This window comes from Dermacentor albipictus, chromosome 6 (assembly GCF_038994185.2).
Source record: "Dermacentor albipictus isolate Rhodes 1998 colony chromosome 6, USDA_Dalb.pri_finalv2, whole genome shotgun sequence".
NCBI lineage: Eukaryota > Metazoa > Arthropoda > Arachnida > Ixodida > Ixodidae > Dermacentor > Dermacentor albipictus.
In genome coordinates this window covers 2,088,039-2,104,895 of record NC_091826.1, presented here as the reverse complement: position 1 = coordinate 2,104,895, position 16,857 = coordinate 2,088,039, and the positions used below count along the sequence as shown (strand labels likewise).

The window sequence follows — 16,857 nt, the reverse complement described above, 5'->3', positions numbered from 1 at the left end:
GCGCCGTCTATCGTCCGACGCCATGCTCGCGAGTGACTAGGTTTCAGGGTGCCGCATCAGAAAACTTTTGCCTGGTGCTGTGCCAACTGTGTTCGATGAGCCCTTACAAAAATTTTTAATGTGTTTTTTTAGAAAGTCTTTTGAACTTTCTCTATAGAACTCTATTGTGTTTATTTTGATTGCCTATAGAATTTTCCTATAGAGTTTCAAAAGTTATTTGGCCACCGCATTCTTATAGGAACTCTAAAGACATTTCTATAGAACATTTCTATCGAGTTGCTTTAGAGATGCTAAAGACAAATTTCTATAGAATATTTCTATCGAGTTGCTTTAGAGATGCTAAAGACAAATTTCTATAGAATATTTCTATCGAGTTCCTTTAGAGATGCTAAAGACAAATTTCTATAGAATATTTCTATCGAGTTTCTTTAGAGATGCTAAAGGCAAATTTCTATAGAATATTTCTATCGAGTTGCTTTAGAGATGCTAAAGACAAAAATTCTATAGAATATTTCTATGCAGTTGCTTTCGAGTCCCTACAAGCAAATGCCTATAAAAGCTAGGCCGATGTGTGTAAAGTACTTGCAATTTACCAAAGTTCTACTGTAGGCAATAAGGACTACAGTAAATGCAGTGGCAAAATAATTGGTGCTACAACCACAAAGTATTCAGTTTGGAATGTTTATTGCACTTCAGACTAGATACATGCTTCATATATGTGACATACACACTTCAGACTAGAACTTGCAACACACAAACTGTAGCTGCCAACATGCTTCTCAGGTCAAGCTGGTGGTGCAAACACACGAAACATGAGGTAAAAGAATCAGTGGCAGACTTGATTACAGTTGACACCTCGCAATAACAGGCTTGACTAGGACAAGAAACCATACCATTAAAACTGCAAAAGGAGTGCCTGTTCCAGCAGTGCACATTAAATGTTTGGATACTAAAGCCTGAAAATAGACTGATATGAATGTGCACTCCAATGTTGTGTCAGCCTGACGAAACGACACAGCATTTTAGTCTGAGCAAAAATAACACTGGCAGTCGCTGCAAAAATGTGGCAAATAATGGCTTTCACAGATAAGTACACCATATACCGAAACCACACGGCATTTTAGTCTATGTTTATGTGTAAAATTAGCACTGGTAGGCCCTGCAAAAATGTGGCAAACAGGGGTTATCATAGAGCAGTACAGCATATATCGTAAAAAGTTTAAAAGCTTGTATTTCGTTGTAAGGGAAACAATTTTGAGATCAGAGCCAATATTCTAATTAGGGTGAGAAATACAAACCAGACCGACACACGCAATGACTAAAAAAGAGATTTAGCTCAGGAGCTCCTATGTAATGCACATGAAAAGTAAAATTGTTTTTCTCGGCAACTATGCAACCAAATTTGATGAGGTTTGATACATTTAAAAATGTTTAAATAATAGTTTTTACATTAACACCATCAATTTTCATTAAAATTTTCTGAAAATAGCAAAACTTGAAGGAAAAGGACTTAGTTTGCAACTGTAAATAAAAAAAAGAGCTAGCACAAATTCGTTAATTCTGTAAATTTTCCTACTCAAATACATCCAAAATACAGAAATACTTTTGAGACAACTACAGCACTAATTTGAATTAAGTTTGCGGCATTTGAGAATTCTACCTGTTGCAGGAAGAACTATTTGGCAGGTTTAAGAAAAATAACACCACGAAGCTTACTAATCCCCGTCTCTGTGCCAGAAAGAGATATCATAGTTCTGCAGACTCCATCTGCTATGTCTAAAGTCAACAAACTGTATATATGAATTTACAGCTTACATGAAATTGTTGCAACGTTTGAGAGTTTCGCGCATCTGCTCATAAATTAGTGATTGTATATTAGAGCAGCATGTGGTATCTCTAATTTGACAGATTAAATTATGGTATTAGGTCCAACAGAAATGTGATCTCATTTTTTGTTATATAAGATTTGTTAACCTTACTGCTCTGTTTCTTCAAAATTTAGTTTCCATGAATTCGTGCTACGTGAATTATGCTTTTTCAAATAATGTTTACTTTGATGCAACAATATTTCTTTATTTTACCTGACTCCTTGCTAAAAAAACTGCACAGTATTCATGAGATATGAATAAATAAATATTAAGTGAATAAGTAAACAAACAAATATTGCGGTGTGTCTTAGCATTCCACCACCAGCATGAACTGTTGGGAGCTTTGGCTACTGCCCACACGGTTGCAAGTTCATTCTTACATGACCACCTGCTATTTCACTTCCCAGGAATGGAGCGAGGAAAGGCTAGTTTTTGGCCTCATTTGGTCCGTCTAGTAACGGCGACGGTGGAGCCTGGAAAATAAAATTGAAATTAATTTTCAAAAGGTGTAATGAACATTCAGTCATAATGTATTAGCAGGCACAAACATGCCACAAATATCTATATAGTTGTAGCATTATGCTAAGTTTCATTTCAGTATTTCAGAAAAAAATTATAACAGAAAGGTGGCAGAACGCCCCACCTCCCCACCACTCTGCCAAACAGTGGCAGTTCTTTTGAGAATCACTTTTGAGAATATTTTTACTTTCCCAAGATTCGGTGACATCAGCACTGGGCCAATGTGCCTGGCAGTAGAATATCATTGCTGATGACAAAAAGCATCTCTGAACGACAACAGCCTAGTCACACATTAATCTCATCTTGCAATGACAACACATTCCCATTTATAACATAAGCAAGCAGGAACACCCATGAGCTAAGTCCTATACAGATGTCACACTATGCATAGAAATTTTTTTTTTTAAAAAAGAAGGGAATGACCTACTGGCTTCTATTGCTGAGCGGTAGACAAAATTAATATTCCATGCGCTATTAGCCATAGTTGGTATGTACTATGCTTAACATGCGAATAATAAATTTCTCACATGGAGCCTGGGCAATCATGACGATGCATCTAAGTATGCATTGTATGGGGAACAATAATGTTTTAAGTTGTTTTCGCAAACTATGATGGATAACTGCCAATTTGTGGTATTTGGAACACAGTCGCGGTGTCACTGTCAGATACAATGGACACAGTATATTCGTGCTTTTTGAGTTATTGAAACAATTAGTTTCTAATCTAGTACGGGTATGTACACTGATATGTATCCTAAACGCAATGATAAGACTGCCCAATTGCAATTGAAAAGTTAATTCAGTTTTAATTAAAAAGGGTCCTTCTTGCAACCTGGCATGTGAAAAACAGAAAACAAAAATTATACTAATCAAGTAACTTTGAAAATTGATTGCATAACTGCTCTATAGGTTAAGCAGAAAATTTAACAAGAAATAACGTGCCTAAAACTAGTTGCAACAAACAAATTTGTTACTACGAAGGTTGCGGACAATTCAGTAAACAGATTGTGACCCAGTCTTTTTATGTGGCATTCCTCAGCGATGTTGTTGGTCAATTGGTTGCCGCAGCTGAACAAAACAGATGAACAGTCTAAATCTGGCGCGCAGCCCCAGTCCCATCGGTGCATGGTCAAGTGGGATGAACATACTGATCCGGGGAGTGAATTATGGTGCTGTCTTAGGTACGTGTTGAGGCACCGGCCAATCTGTTGCATGTACATTTGACCAAATATACACATGATCACAAGAATAGACTACACTACCCCTGACAGACAAGACAAATTTAGTGGTATCTAAGCAAGCCTTTCTTGTCAGGGTGCCATATGCACAGAAGTGTGCAAGAGAATTGAGAAAGGCAAGCAGGCAAGGGAGGCTTGCTCGGTGAAAGATACCACCAAATTTGTCGTGTGTCACAGGCAGTGAGTGCACTGTATCCCTTTCACATGTGGTCAAGCGTACATAGGGCAAACTGGCCGGTATCTTATGTGTATAAGAGATCACTATATTTCATTTAAAAGACCAGTATGGTCATCCAACTTGGTCGTACATTTCCACAACGGGACTTCATGTTGGATTACAATCGTTCATCTGTTTTCATCCACCGTAAAAACTGACAAGTGAAATCGATGAGGCATACCACATATATAGTAAGAGATGTGGGTGAGCCCCCATATTTAATGCAACAAACAAAAAAGGCATCCTGTGTAGGTCACAAGGTATCCATATCAGTCTGTGCCTATATACTACAGAAGTAAATGCAGCTTAGTAAATACTGACCTTCATATTAATTTTCAAGAAATTAAAGCTCACCAAATGTGTATTTTGCAGTGGCTGTTACTATGGGAACAGAGAAGTAACTGTAAAGATATCAATGATAAACAAAGATGTGCACACTACGTGCTTACACCTGTGACATTATTAGTCCACTACCCTTCGAATTCCTACATGCACAGAAAACTGCACGAGATTGTAGCACACACAGAAAAAAATTATGCAAATAGGGGTACAGCATAGGAAATAGTTTTCAAAGAATAAAACCCCAATAAAAAGTCATAAATACGCTATGTACAAAGCAAAAAATATATGTAACTTGCAGGTAAGCAACTTACGCAAAAGAAATACTAAACATCAGGAATGGTTGGGTATAGTTTTATACACAACACAATCATGTGGGCATAATGGCTATGCACACTAATAGGTAGCAAGTTCAATGAGGTTGCATAAATATTTAGTCTCTTTAGTATGCTGCATTAAGTAATGTGTTGACAAACTTCACCATGAATGACACCAAGCACCCTTTTTGGAACACGTACATTTCATACACACCTGTCATGGCCATCCAGATCACACGCCATGCTGCTGCAGCCATATATCCACAGGGTCTGCATTTCTTGGGGCTCCTCGATCTTGTAGTTTATGTTGTGGGTCACGGCCTCGCCACTACAAAATCAATTCTATGTTAGCTTATAGCAGTGGCACAATAAAGCTGTGATATCGTGAAAACATGCAATCAGCACCTAAAAGAGTCACGAAAACAATGTCTGCACTAATGTGGAAAGAGAGCAAATGCTTGAAATCATCGAATGTCATGACAATGCGAACCTCTACATCGAATAAGGTTTTGGACGCACCGCAGCAGCAGATTACAATCTAAACTTAATGTTTTTTTTCCATTACTTAGTATAGGCAACGTTCCCCTGTAATGCTTAGTTAAGTCAGTTATGTCAGCACCTCTTGCCTTGGAAATAAAGCTGTACTAGTAGCATGCTGTGATTGGCTTACATTTTTTTCTTAGAACTGTTCGTTAGCCAAAAACCTCGTAAGCAGAGATTGTGCACAACGTCGAAGCATTTATAAGTGAGGAAACGTCATTGAAGAAAGAATCGATGAAGAGGTAGACGGGTCGTTACTATGCAACTTTAGTAGACAAGCGGGAGCTCACGCACAACTGCACAAGGCGAACACGATTTCCGAAACTTTTCTCTGGGGAAGCAAACGCTTATCAGGATTATCAATTCCGCACTGTGGCAATAGAGTTGCGTACACAATTCTTACAACCAGCGCGTAGCAAGTATCAGCACAGGGTTCACTGTTGTCGTGGGTGTTCCACTTACTACGTTCGCAAGGCACTCTATACACACACGGGAAGCACACACAACACGGATGAACGCACGTGTAGTTGGCGAGCACGATTGCTTACCGTTTCAACAGTACGACGAGGTCGAAAGGCACTCTCCAAGTTTCCAGTGATGCGTCTGCGATGTTACTTGCAGCAAAGAAGCCACTGGGTAGTGGACGAGCTGAGGCGCGCTAATAATACGCATTATTTCTTTGCGCCGTCCACCAAACTTTCCACGAACACAAGCGGAGACAAAGGGAACGCACTCCATGGCATGAAAATCGTTGGTCCACATTTAGCCGGCGCGCCACGCATACGGCGTGCTTACAGCGAGACTCAAGCCATCTTCTGGCACTTTCGTGCTCGCGAACTACGTCTCATTTCATTACAGCAAACCTAATAACACACGATCAAACAAACACATCGACGCAGCTCGCACGACAACCGTTGAAGACGGAGCAATAACAACACGCCGTATCTTCGTATTCTACCTGTCGCGTTGAATACGAAAATACCGGCGCCGCCAGCGCCGTCTGTATAATAGTGCGGCTGCTGTGGCCTCCGTGATTCCTACAATCATACCCACTACAGCAGGTTTTGTGCTGTTTTGAGCCGGCTTTTGAGCCGAACTACATACATATATTGCTAGACAAGAAGAAACATTGACATGCTCATATTGTGTGCTATAGTTTAGGGTAGAAATAAATTACATGCAGTATTCTTGCTTTTGAATCGCTTATGCCACATGTAGTCAGCAAAAAGCATGGCCTTCAAGATCTCGACAATTTACCCTGTGTAAGCTATCGCTGCGGTGTGATTTTAACGATTTCAACCTCGGTCACTGGCCTTAAAACCCTAACTGACTTTATGCGCAGCCGTTACCTGCAGTGCCTGGCGCCCTCACTTTGTTTCTCATTGAAGTAACTTCCTGCTGTCGTTTAAATGTAGCCCAGAAATTGTCGACACAACCTCGGAGGTACACGTGTGCAGTGTGGGATGTTTCCGTGCGCTTGTGTCCGTCGCACAGCAACGTATATACGATGATGTTTAATTTTACCCGTGAGGCACAGGTTACGCTTATGTGTTCCCTATCTTGCTTTCGTGGCGATGCGCTTATCATGCGCGGATCGCGCTCATGTGGTCTGTGACTTTTCAAGATTCCTTGAAAAAAAAAAATCGTTTCTGCAGCGTGCATTTGTCGCATTTGAGTGGTATGTGCCAGAAATGTGCGGCGGCGTTCGATCTGTTTCCGCCCCAAGTGCTGCAGTCACTGCATGCCAGCAAATAGATAGGACGCGATTGCTAAGGCGCAGTTTTGCTTAGTGTTTCTTGGTATACATCTTTGTGATTTACCTGCATATGCGATATAAACCACAATGCGCGCTTCCGTTATATTTCTTTGGTTTTCCTAATTTCGATTAGTGTGATGTTTGCCTTGGTCAATGAGTGTCTTTTTAACGATGCTCTTACTTGATAGTGAAAAACCTCTGAAATGCCGATTGCAAGAACCAGCGTCTTCCAGTGCCTTCCAGTGTGAAACCAGCGCGTTTTTCTTTTTTCTTTTTCTTTCTTTTTTTTTAAGCACTGGATCGCACTGGGTACGCTGCGCTCGCTGGGACTCACTCGAGACCAGTGAGAACGCTGGATAAGAGCTGGGTCACACTGGAAGAGACGCTCGCATTGGAAACGGTGCTGGTTGTGTTTGTGCCGCGCTGGCTCCAGCACGCAAGGACGAGCGCTGCTGAATATTAGATGCTTTATACGATTTCATGGCTTGATACTAGTATCTTGTCCTAAATAACGCTATATCTTAGGGTCATAGAACTATTTCGTGTCGCAGCATGGAATAAAGGTGCGTGAGCTGCCTTGTTTATTCCTGCACATGTGACACTGAAAATCACTTTCGTTTTTTGCATTTTGCCTTTTGACAGGGCGGACAGCTAAATTCTTTAACGAAACCACACAAACGCAGAGGACGCCGCTTTTTTAGTAGTTCGCACGTAACATATGACTGGGAGTTATCGCCATTGTCGCAGTGTTGTGAAGTGGACATGAAATCCAGAAGTCGTTCAGACGCGCTCGAACGGACCCCGAGTTCGAAGCCTACCGCTGCTTGATATTATCGCACCGATAACAAGGCTGAGGCGATTCGTGCGCTTCCACTTTCCCTATTGTACTAAAAAGAGTTCTGAGGCTCAAATACACACATTTTAGCCTTCGCCAGCTACCCGCGCCGAGATCAGTCCCATCGAAGCTTAGGCATAGCGTGTCCGCCGAGTCCGTCTGCACGCTATCGGCGCGTCTAACCTCAAGAATCAAGAAGTCTAAAAAGGATAAATTACTTTATATTTCAGATTTCGCATCGGTGCTTTTAAATAAACAATTTTTTCATGTCTACAGTGCCAGCACAAGAAGTGAGGAGCGCCGATGTGACGCATCATAAACGCAGGTATATGTGCTGTCGCCGAAGGCTCCCAGCACTAGCCTGCGTTTCTATGACGAATATATATGGCTAGACAGACGTGTAGACTGAAAGGCATCACTGAACTAAGAAAACATTGCATACCCCTCGCGTGAAGAACAAGAAACGGCTATCGAAATCGGCAGTAACAGCTCATTCATGCAGCGTCCCGGGTCGGTGGTTCATTTAGGACTTTTTTCGAAGCTAAAATACCAATCGCAGTCGATGTTATGGCACTTCCGAGCACACTATTGAATACGGAGAGCAAATTTTTCTTTGTGGTACAGGCGTGAGTTTTAGTTGCTGGCCGATAGCGCATCTACCACGTCTGTGCAAGACTCCTCTCTGTGAAACTAAAACTGCTTCTCGATTTTGATGAGCTAAATTATCCGCCCATGTCCCTATGCTGACGTGGCGTAGCGGTAATGAGCCGGGCTGCGGATCTGCAGGTACGACGATCGAATCCTGGTCAGAGCACTTCTGTTTTTACATGTTCATTTTTTCGATTTATATTGTACTAAAACGCTATCTGTTGCTTTCTGTATTAAAAAAAAGACATACGGTGTCCAGGCACCGCGTATTTAACGCGCTAGAGCTGTTTTTCGCACCAGTAACCAGCGCCTCCCAGTACGCCGCGCTTGCTCAGCGCCCCATGCATCCAGCGCGCGGCACTGGACCCATAATCCGGCGATGCACTGGATACTGGGTACTGTTTATAGAGTGAAAATATAGAGCCGTTCTTAGACAGGCCGCACTTTAGCTTGTTTAATTTCCTATAAACGTTCCTTTACAGAACTCAGTACGTATGCCATATGATGGCACACGTTTAGAACGGGAATGAAGAGCCAGTCTAGAGACAGGCCGCATTAGAAGTTCTGAAAACGTTCTATAAATTTTTCTATAGAATTTGGTACATAAGATGTCAATACGACCTCTATAGAACTTTTATGGAGGGTGTAGAGCCATTCTATAGACAGACCGCATTAGAAGTTCTGAAAAGGTTCTATTAACATTTTTCTGTAGGATTTGGCACATAAGATGTTAATACGACCTCTATAGAACGTTTCCGAAAACGTTCTATAAAACATTTTCTATAGAATTTGGTACATAAAATGTCAATACGACCTCTATAGAACATTTATGGAGGGTGAATGGAGAGTCAGTCTATAGACAAGTCGCATTAGAAGTGTTAAAAACTTTCTATAGACATTATTTTATAGAATATTGTACATATGATGACAATAAACCCTCTATAGACTGCTTATAGAGCGTGAATGGAGAGTCAGTCTATAGACAAGCCGCATTAGAAGTGTTAAAAACTTTCTATAGACATTATTTTATAGAATTTAGTACATATGATATCAATACAATCGCTATAGAACATTTATAGAGAACGAATGGAGAGCCATTCTATAGACAGGTCGCGTTAGAAGTTTTAAAGACATTCTATAAAAATTACTTTATAGAATTCAGTACATAGGACGTCAATACACCCTCTATAGAACATCTATTGTGTGTGAAATGACTTGTTTCTATAGAAAGGTTTCTATAGACTTCTTATAGAGATTCTATGCAGACGACTCTATAGATCGCGAGTTCCTATAGAGTCCCTTTTGACTCCATAGGAACTCATTAGGAGTTCTAAAGGAACTCTAAATCCATTTTCATAAGGGAGTACCCGTGCTACCTGGTGCCCAGTGAACTGTGAACTTTTCTTCTTTTTGTTTGGCGCTCTTCTCACTTCCACAGCGTTGTTCATGCCATTTTCTTTGATGGGAAGTTGTTGATCACTCATGTACTAAACCGACTGAATCTGCAATAGATGTACGTCAGTCGCGATGCTATAGATATGTAGAGTGTTTCAGCCAACTGATATTTTCTGAACGTAAAACATATTGAAGTTATGGATCTGAGCGCAGCGCATTGGACACCTTGAATTTAGCTGTGAATAAATTTGTTTTCGTTTCTCTGAATCCGTCCAACGTCATGAATTCATGCTAAATCCACTTTCGTGCAAAACAGAAACGGCAGCGCTTCAGATTTCAGGAGCTATATTTTATACGCTTCGGAATTCTTAGGAATCTGTCATATAAACGCTTCAGGTCGCTTATAATTCAACACACTGGTTAAAACCCGTGAGTAGACAAATTGAAGAGGCTGATAGATTTGTTTCTCTCCAAATTTAACGGGTAGAAAGTGTTGACGTGAGTGTACCAAAGCCTCATGCGACCATGCAGTCATACTTAAGAAGAGCACGCGATGGCGCGCGGTAGTTATTCTGTTGTTTATAACTCTTAGCTGTCAAATCGAAGAGGCTGATTGCGCGGTCTTTGAATAATGCATAGGGGTGAAATGTCAGGACCTGACGGTTGCCACTCACGCGGGATGGACTTGGAGCGGGCGCGCGTTCTCCTTCCGCATGAACGGCGGTCGCAGCGGCGGAGCAGTGGGGCAGTAGCGACCCCACCGCGGTGCGGTGGGAGACGGAAACAGACCCCATTGCGAAGGCCGTAAGAAGAGAAGCGCGCGCACCCCTCGAGACCCGCCATGGTATTGGCCTCGAGTTCCACCACTGGAAGAGCTGGCGCCACCGTCGGCATGACGTGCTATTAGGGATCACGTGGACATAGCGGCCGCGTCGGCTGCTTCGAGAGCGCCAAAGCGAGCTGAAAACGAGAGTAAATTCCCTCGTACGCCGCGGCCCTCATTTAGAGGCGAGATTTTCCCCCTTCGAGTGTCTCCTTCAAAACGCTTGAAAGCACTACAATAGGTAGAGGCTGCCTTTGAAGGCGCGCAACATGGTAGGCCAGTGCTCGGTGCCACAGTGCCGGCCGTACGCAACGGAGCCCGGTGTCAACCTTATTCACACGTAGCCGCTGGACAAGAAGCTGCGTGAAGCTTGGCTGGCGAAACATAAAACCGGCAAACAGTCATCGGCTACAACTCGGGTATGCAGCAAGCACAGACACGAGGAAGATTTCTGCTACGGCGCCGGCTCTGCGATGTTCGGAAAACGCGCACTGAGACGCTCGCCCAAGTCCTCTGCCCGACTAATGTCATGACGGTTTGGGCTATGAACTTGTCGATGCTATAGATACTGGCAAGTTAACTGGAGTGGAAAGGGAGCGGTAAGAAGCCCATTAAAAAAAAGCTTGGCATATGGTCATGTTTGTGTTACGAATTAATGCACTGGATTACAAAAAAGAAGCAGCGGGAAATCGCACGCTGAGAACACCGATAAGCATACAGTGCAACGTAACTCGAGAAATAATATTGAAACGTCCAAGAATTTAAAAGAAAAAAAATTGCGTCGTCGCGACGGCACATCACAGCCGCCGTAGGCGTCGAAGTCTCTACAATTAAATTATTTTTGAACAGCTCTGATAGCGCCCACGCAACAATGGTTGTTTGTATACTGTCAAATGCTCATATTCTGCGGCTTAAAGCTCATGGCACGGTGCGAAAACGCGCACGTGGCGAAAGCGAAACAGTGCGCGGACAAGCATGCAAACGCGCAGTCGGTCGCTGCGAACCTGTGCGATGGCTGCATTAAGGCTTAATTCTATTATGCTCCATTTAGTTATACAAACACTATAGGAATATATTTCACATAGTTTGCTCTCAGCGTTCACCTACCTTTCACGCAAGAAGCCGGTTCGGGAGATTCCATCGCGGCGACCACGCGCAGTGGCGTTCACTGTACGTATTCGGTTACGAGATAACGTCTGTGAACGATTCTGTGCTTTCAGTTTGCCCAAGATTATTATTTAGACAGTAAAAAGCTTCTCTCGTTTCGAAAGTACTTACAGAAATGTCCGGGAGAGCTCGCGCGTGGTGAGAGCTCGCGCGTAGCAAAACCTATGAGGAGCGCACCACGTGATCCCTCATACTACGGCAGCGAGGCGCTTCCGATAGATGGCGACTCCGTAAATCCTCGCCGCCATAATCGCGCTGGAGGGTGCACGGCGAACGTGCTGTTGACGACTAGTGGCAAGTTTTCGCGCTTTCCCGTGAAGTGCCAACAAATTATTTGGGTTGGGAAACTTCTCAGCATGTCGTTAGTGAGCTTTTAGCTTTGGTATAACCGACATGGAACGGCGACGGGCCTAGAGGCGCTGCCGTAGCTCTGCCCACGATCGCAATAAAAGGATAGTGAATTCTGAACATTGTCGATACGTAACGTATACATGTAACGTGTTAACATAGTATGTCTAACCTTGAACTCTATTAGGGTATCACTCAGGCGACAACAATAAGATGTATCTCCATGTGCCATGCGGTGTGCCACACGAGCTTGCAGCCCAATCCAGGTCACTGCGAAGCTACGAGGAAACAAGTGTTGCTAGCTTTCGTGCTGCTAAAATTTTCGCGATACGAGTTTCTGAACATTGTTTATCAGGCACCCGGACATAAAGCTTTACGAAATAAGATATTGTAATATAATTCGGTCGAAAAAGCTGTTAACATGGATAAATAGAACTGATGACAGCGACCGCGAATATGCCACGATCCACCAGACGCGTTGAAAAATTATGTGAGCTCTTAAGTCTCAATGGCTGCAAGCTAGGGCACCACGTCTACTCGAGGGAGTTGAAAAATGGACGACTGGTCTTTGCAACAGCAACTTCCGTTTCTGCAACAATACAGCGCGCGATGAGCGCGTCGACAGCTTGCCGGCGATAATCGGAGGCACGGGAGGGCCTACGTGAACTAGGGCACACGGTTTGCATGGCTTTGGTTACACAGATTGGAAAAGAACACACCTTCATTTCTCAGTCGGCACGTACTGTTTTCATAATACGTCCTCGGTCAACTTCCGCCAGAGCGTTGTTTGCCAAGCATGATAGTTTTAGAACATATTTGAACACAATAAATTTCGTGTGCGTGCACGAAGAAATAAACTTCATTTGCCATGCTTGACCAACTCGAATAAGCACCTTTCTTTCATATTCCGGTTCGGTCATGGGTGCCGAGTTCGTCGCCGAGCGCTCGCTGGGAACAAAACCTTTCGAACATACACGCGGCGGCATCAAACCCGTTCTGTTTATCCTGGCGATACAAGGTGGACGCTTCCCTGGTATTGCAGCGGCGGTATTCACGAAGTCGTCGCGGCTGGAGATGCACTTCACACTTGCTTCCGAAAGTTAATTTTGCAGCCAAATACAGCAGAATGCTAGCCCGTCGACTTTGAGTCATCTGACATCACAGAAATCCCAGACAGAACACGTTAGGATGGCACTTATTAAACAGCTACCTTTCCAAGCTGCCGCTGGGAGAAAACGGAATACGCACATGCGAGAAGGAGGGCGCCGCGCCGCGCTGGTTCGAGACTACGTTCCTCCTCACCGATAAAACGGCCTCGTATCCCACAGAGCGTTACATGTGCGAGTGAACCTTGCGATTCGCCTGTGTTGGTGCCGCGTTTTTTTTTCTTTTGTCTTTTCTTTAGCGTGCGTGCGCGCGCACATGAATTATAAAGTACTATGGCGGACTTTGCCGCACCAAGCAGGCACGCTCCTTGCGCTGGTCACTGACGAACGTCGAGTGCTACAAGCATCAACGTACCGCTAACCTGGTCCTCGCATTGCCTTGGTCTTCGGCAACACGAAGCCGTAGAGGCGAGGTCCGCTGTAATCGTAGACGAATGGCTCGCCAAGCGCCCCACTGTCGCGCCACAATAGAACACCCCTGACCAGTGGTGCTGTTAGCCAGCCGGAGCCCCCGGCCCTCTCGCAAGTTTCGCCCTCCTCACTTCCCCTCGGCCTGCTGGTTCTCCCGAACCAACCACCGTGGAACACCCCGTGAGCTCCGATGAGGAAGATTAGGGTTTGTCTGCCTCTCCGAAACGCGGCCGCCACAGGGATGACGCCCCAGAGCAGTCGATGCGTTCCAGTGCCCTCCCAGAAACAAAAAGTCAGCGCCTGTCCCTCCTTACCCCACAGCTGAGGACTGCGCTGCCGCTTCGACCGCATCCGCAAACACTACCGCGATGCCCGGTCTGACAGAGACTGCACCCCCGAGATGCTGTGGTTCCCCATACAACGGATTCACTTGTACGCATTCCTGCCAAGTCTACAACAGGGGCCAAGGCAATCTAGGAGGTTCCTCAGAAACCTCCACTACAGGCTCGGGCTCAGCGGCTTCTCCGCAGCAAAGGCGCCACTGAAGGACACTCCCACCAGGCCCCAGATCGCACTCCCCCCGGCACCCGAGAGCGGCGAACCAGCACAGGAGGCGTTCACCACGGTCCTCTCTAGGAATACCCCCAGCGTCGCGCCAGGGCTCTACAACAAGCCGCCGCCATACCAGTTAACCCAGTGGTGCTCGGGACGGCCCTGTTCCGCCCTTCTGTCCAGGGAGGGGCCTTCGAGCGAGGATCCCGCCTTGCGATTGCCGCTGTGCTATCTGCGCGACCAAGTGTGTCCGCGGTCCGTGTTAACACAAAGAGAAACATTCTGGCCGCGGACGTGACCTCGCAGGCCTGCTTGGAGGAGCTTGAAAGAGCGTAGGTTAGGGCGTGTTGGTATTCCATAACTCAGGTTTTTTAGCGCACGAAAAGGGACTAGGGACAGTGGCAAGACGCGGACACAGCGCTAACATCCAACAATTGTTTTATTCCACGGAGCGGTACACACATATATAGGTAACCGTACCGTAACACCACCGTACGCATGCGCATATGTACTGATTTCTAATCAAATGAGACAGCAACGAGACATGTGTAATGGAAAGTTAAGATGATATCGAAGATGAAAAAACGACCATGCATAGCCAAAAAACGTCTTTTTTTTTAATTGCAAATGTTTGCCTTTAGCCGTGTCCCCTAAGACAATCTGTTCATTGTCTTAAATAAATAAAGAAAGAAAGAAAGAAAGAAAGAGAGAAAGAGAGAAAGAGAGAAAGAGAGAAAGAAAGAAAGAAAGAAAGAAGGAAAGAAGGAAAGAAGGAAAGAAGGAAAGAAGGAAAGAAGGAAAGATTAGAATGTCATCTCCATCAGGCCACCCTCTGTGTCCCGTTTAAAAAATCGAATTCTTTTTTTGAATGATCGACTGAAGGCGCGCTGACACAAGCGCTCCCCAAACTAGCGATGTTCGCCGCTTCAATAATCTCACGTGTTGTTTGCGTTGGGCTTCTTCCTATCAGTGTGCACTGTTTATAAATGGGACTTCACCCATGCTTTCTGCAGTGAAAAGCCAGATGCCCCACTCCTTGCCAGACAAAACTTCTCGACAAAACTTCTCTAGCAGACAAAACTTATCTGGCAGGACTTTCGCAAAACTTCTCCGCAACGTCGAACGCATCTCTCCTGTCAACTATGTCATAGAGCCGCTTACACCGACATCCGACAAGTGCCGCCGTGGACGGGATGTTGTTCACGTTCACCGCCTGAAACCATCCTATGACCCGCTCGTCTCCACGTCGTAAGTTGCCAGTATGGCCCCGCTTTTGCACCGGGGGTAATTGTAATGAAGAAGAGCACAAGCACAAGGCCAGCCAGATCGTCTGTTCGGTGCCTGCAGTGGAACCAGTCGGCCAGCCGGATCGCCAGTGCTTAGCAAGAGCTTGAGCCGTTCGGGAAGCCAGCTGTTCCTGCCCTGCGTGACCTGCTTTCTCGATTACGAACATAAGCTACCAACTTAACTGTTCAATACACTCCATTACAGTTGTTTTTTCCTGTGTTTAGCCTTCGTTTATCCAAATACAAGGTATTTGTATTCTCTTATCCGCGGTATTTCCTGGCCCTTTATTGTCACTGTCTGTGAACTGTTTTCATTGAATACCATAAGACCTGATTTTCTAACACTAAATTTCAAACCTAAATTGTTCCCTTCCTGTCCACAGGTGTTAGCCAGGCGTTGCAAATTACTTCGCTTGTTAGCTAGCAACACAATGTCGTCCGCATAAAATAAACCTGGAAGCTGCTGCTGTATTACAGTACCCGCCTGTTCGTATGAGAGATTAAACCCGATATTACTACTTTGTAGCGCCCTCTCCATCCTCACCATGTACATCATAAACAGCAGAGAGGATAAAAGGCACCCCTGCCTCAGTCCCTTGTTGATATCAACTTTATCCTCGCTCCTCATGCCATTCAAAGCAAATGGTATTTTCTAGGCAAATCTCTCTGAAAAGCAGTAGGCAATCCTCACCTAAGCCTTCCCCTTCCAGAATATCCCACAAAATGTTGCGGTATACGTTGTCATAGGCTCATGTAATTTCTAAAAAGGGCGCATATAAACGGCCTGCTACCTACTTTTGATATTCCAATCCACTGAGTAAGAAAAAATAAGTTATCATCCAAACGCCCACCTATTGTGAAGTCATTCTGAAGTTCTCCCAAAATGCCATTATTCTCTGTCAATGTTTGCAGCTTTAATTCGGTTGTCTGCATTGCTAGCCTGTAAGTTACCGATGTAATGGTCAACGGTCTATACGAGTAAATTCTGTCTTTCTCCCTTTTACCTTTATGAATTAAATTCATTCTATTTTGTCGCCTACTGTATGGTATACGTCTATCTTTTAATGCTTTTTCCACTGCTTTCACCAGAGCTTCCTTACTTTTTGGTCCTAGTTCATAAATCAGCCTAACGTGAACCTGGTCTAGCCCTGTAGCTGTGCGCTTAGAACCATATTTCTACACAGGAGCGCCATCTGAAGGCAGCCGGCATGCTGGCTTGGGCGAGCGCTCCGTCTTGCATTGCAGGTATACGCTCGGTGGTAGTGTCTGGCGTTTGTTTTCGCGCTCGTGGGGTCTGTTTAGTACGACGTGCGTCTTGTACGTGGAAAATGGCTCTGAGACGTGCTGCAGTGGTTTAAGTCAGCATGGCCGGAGTTTCTGTTCGCGTTGAGGCGGGCAGAGCACACAGCGCGATGTGTACACGCGTGTAAGC

The 16,857-nt window shown here is 44.6% G+C and overlaps 1 long non-coding RNA gene across 1 annotated transcript; it reads right to left on the bottom strand.

Annotated features, from left to right (window-relative positions):
- Positions 1-685: 685 nt before the first annotated feature.
- LOC139060743 (uncharacterized) lies at positions 686-6,062 on the bottom strand. The gene is made up of 3 exons (XR_011514997.1): positions 5,587-6,062; positions 4,713-4,826; positions 686-2,341 (listed from the first exon to the last, which is right to left on the bottom strand). It is a non-coding gene; the product is annotated as an uncharacterized lncRNA (long non-coding RNA).
- Positions 6,063-16,857: the final 10,795 nt, after the last annotated feature.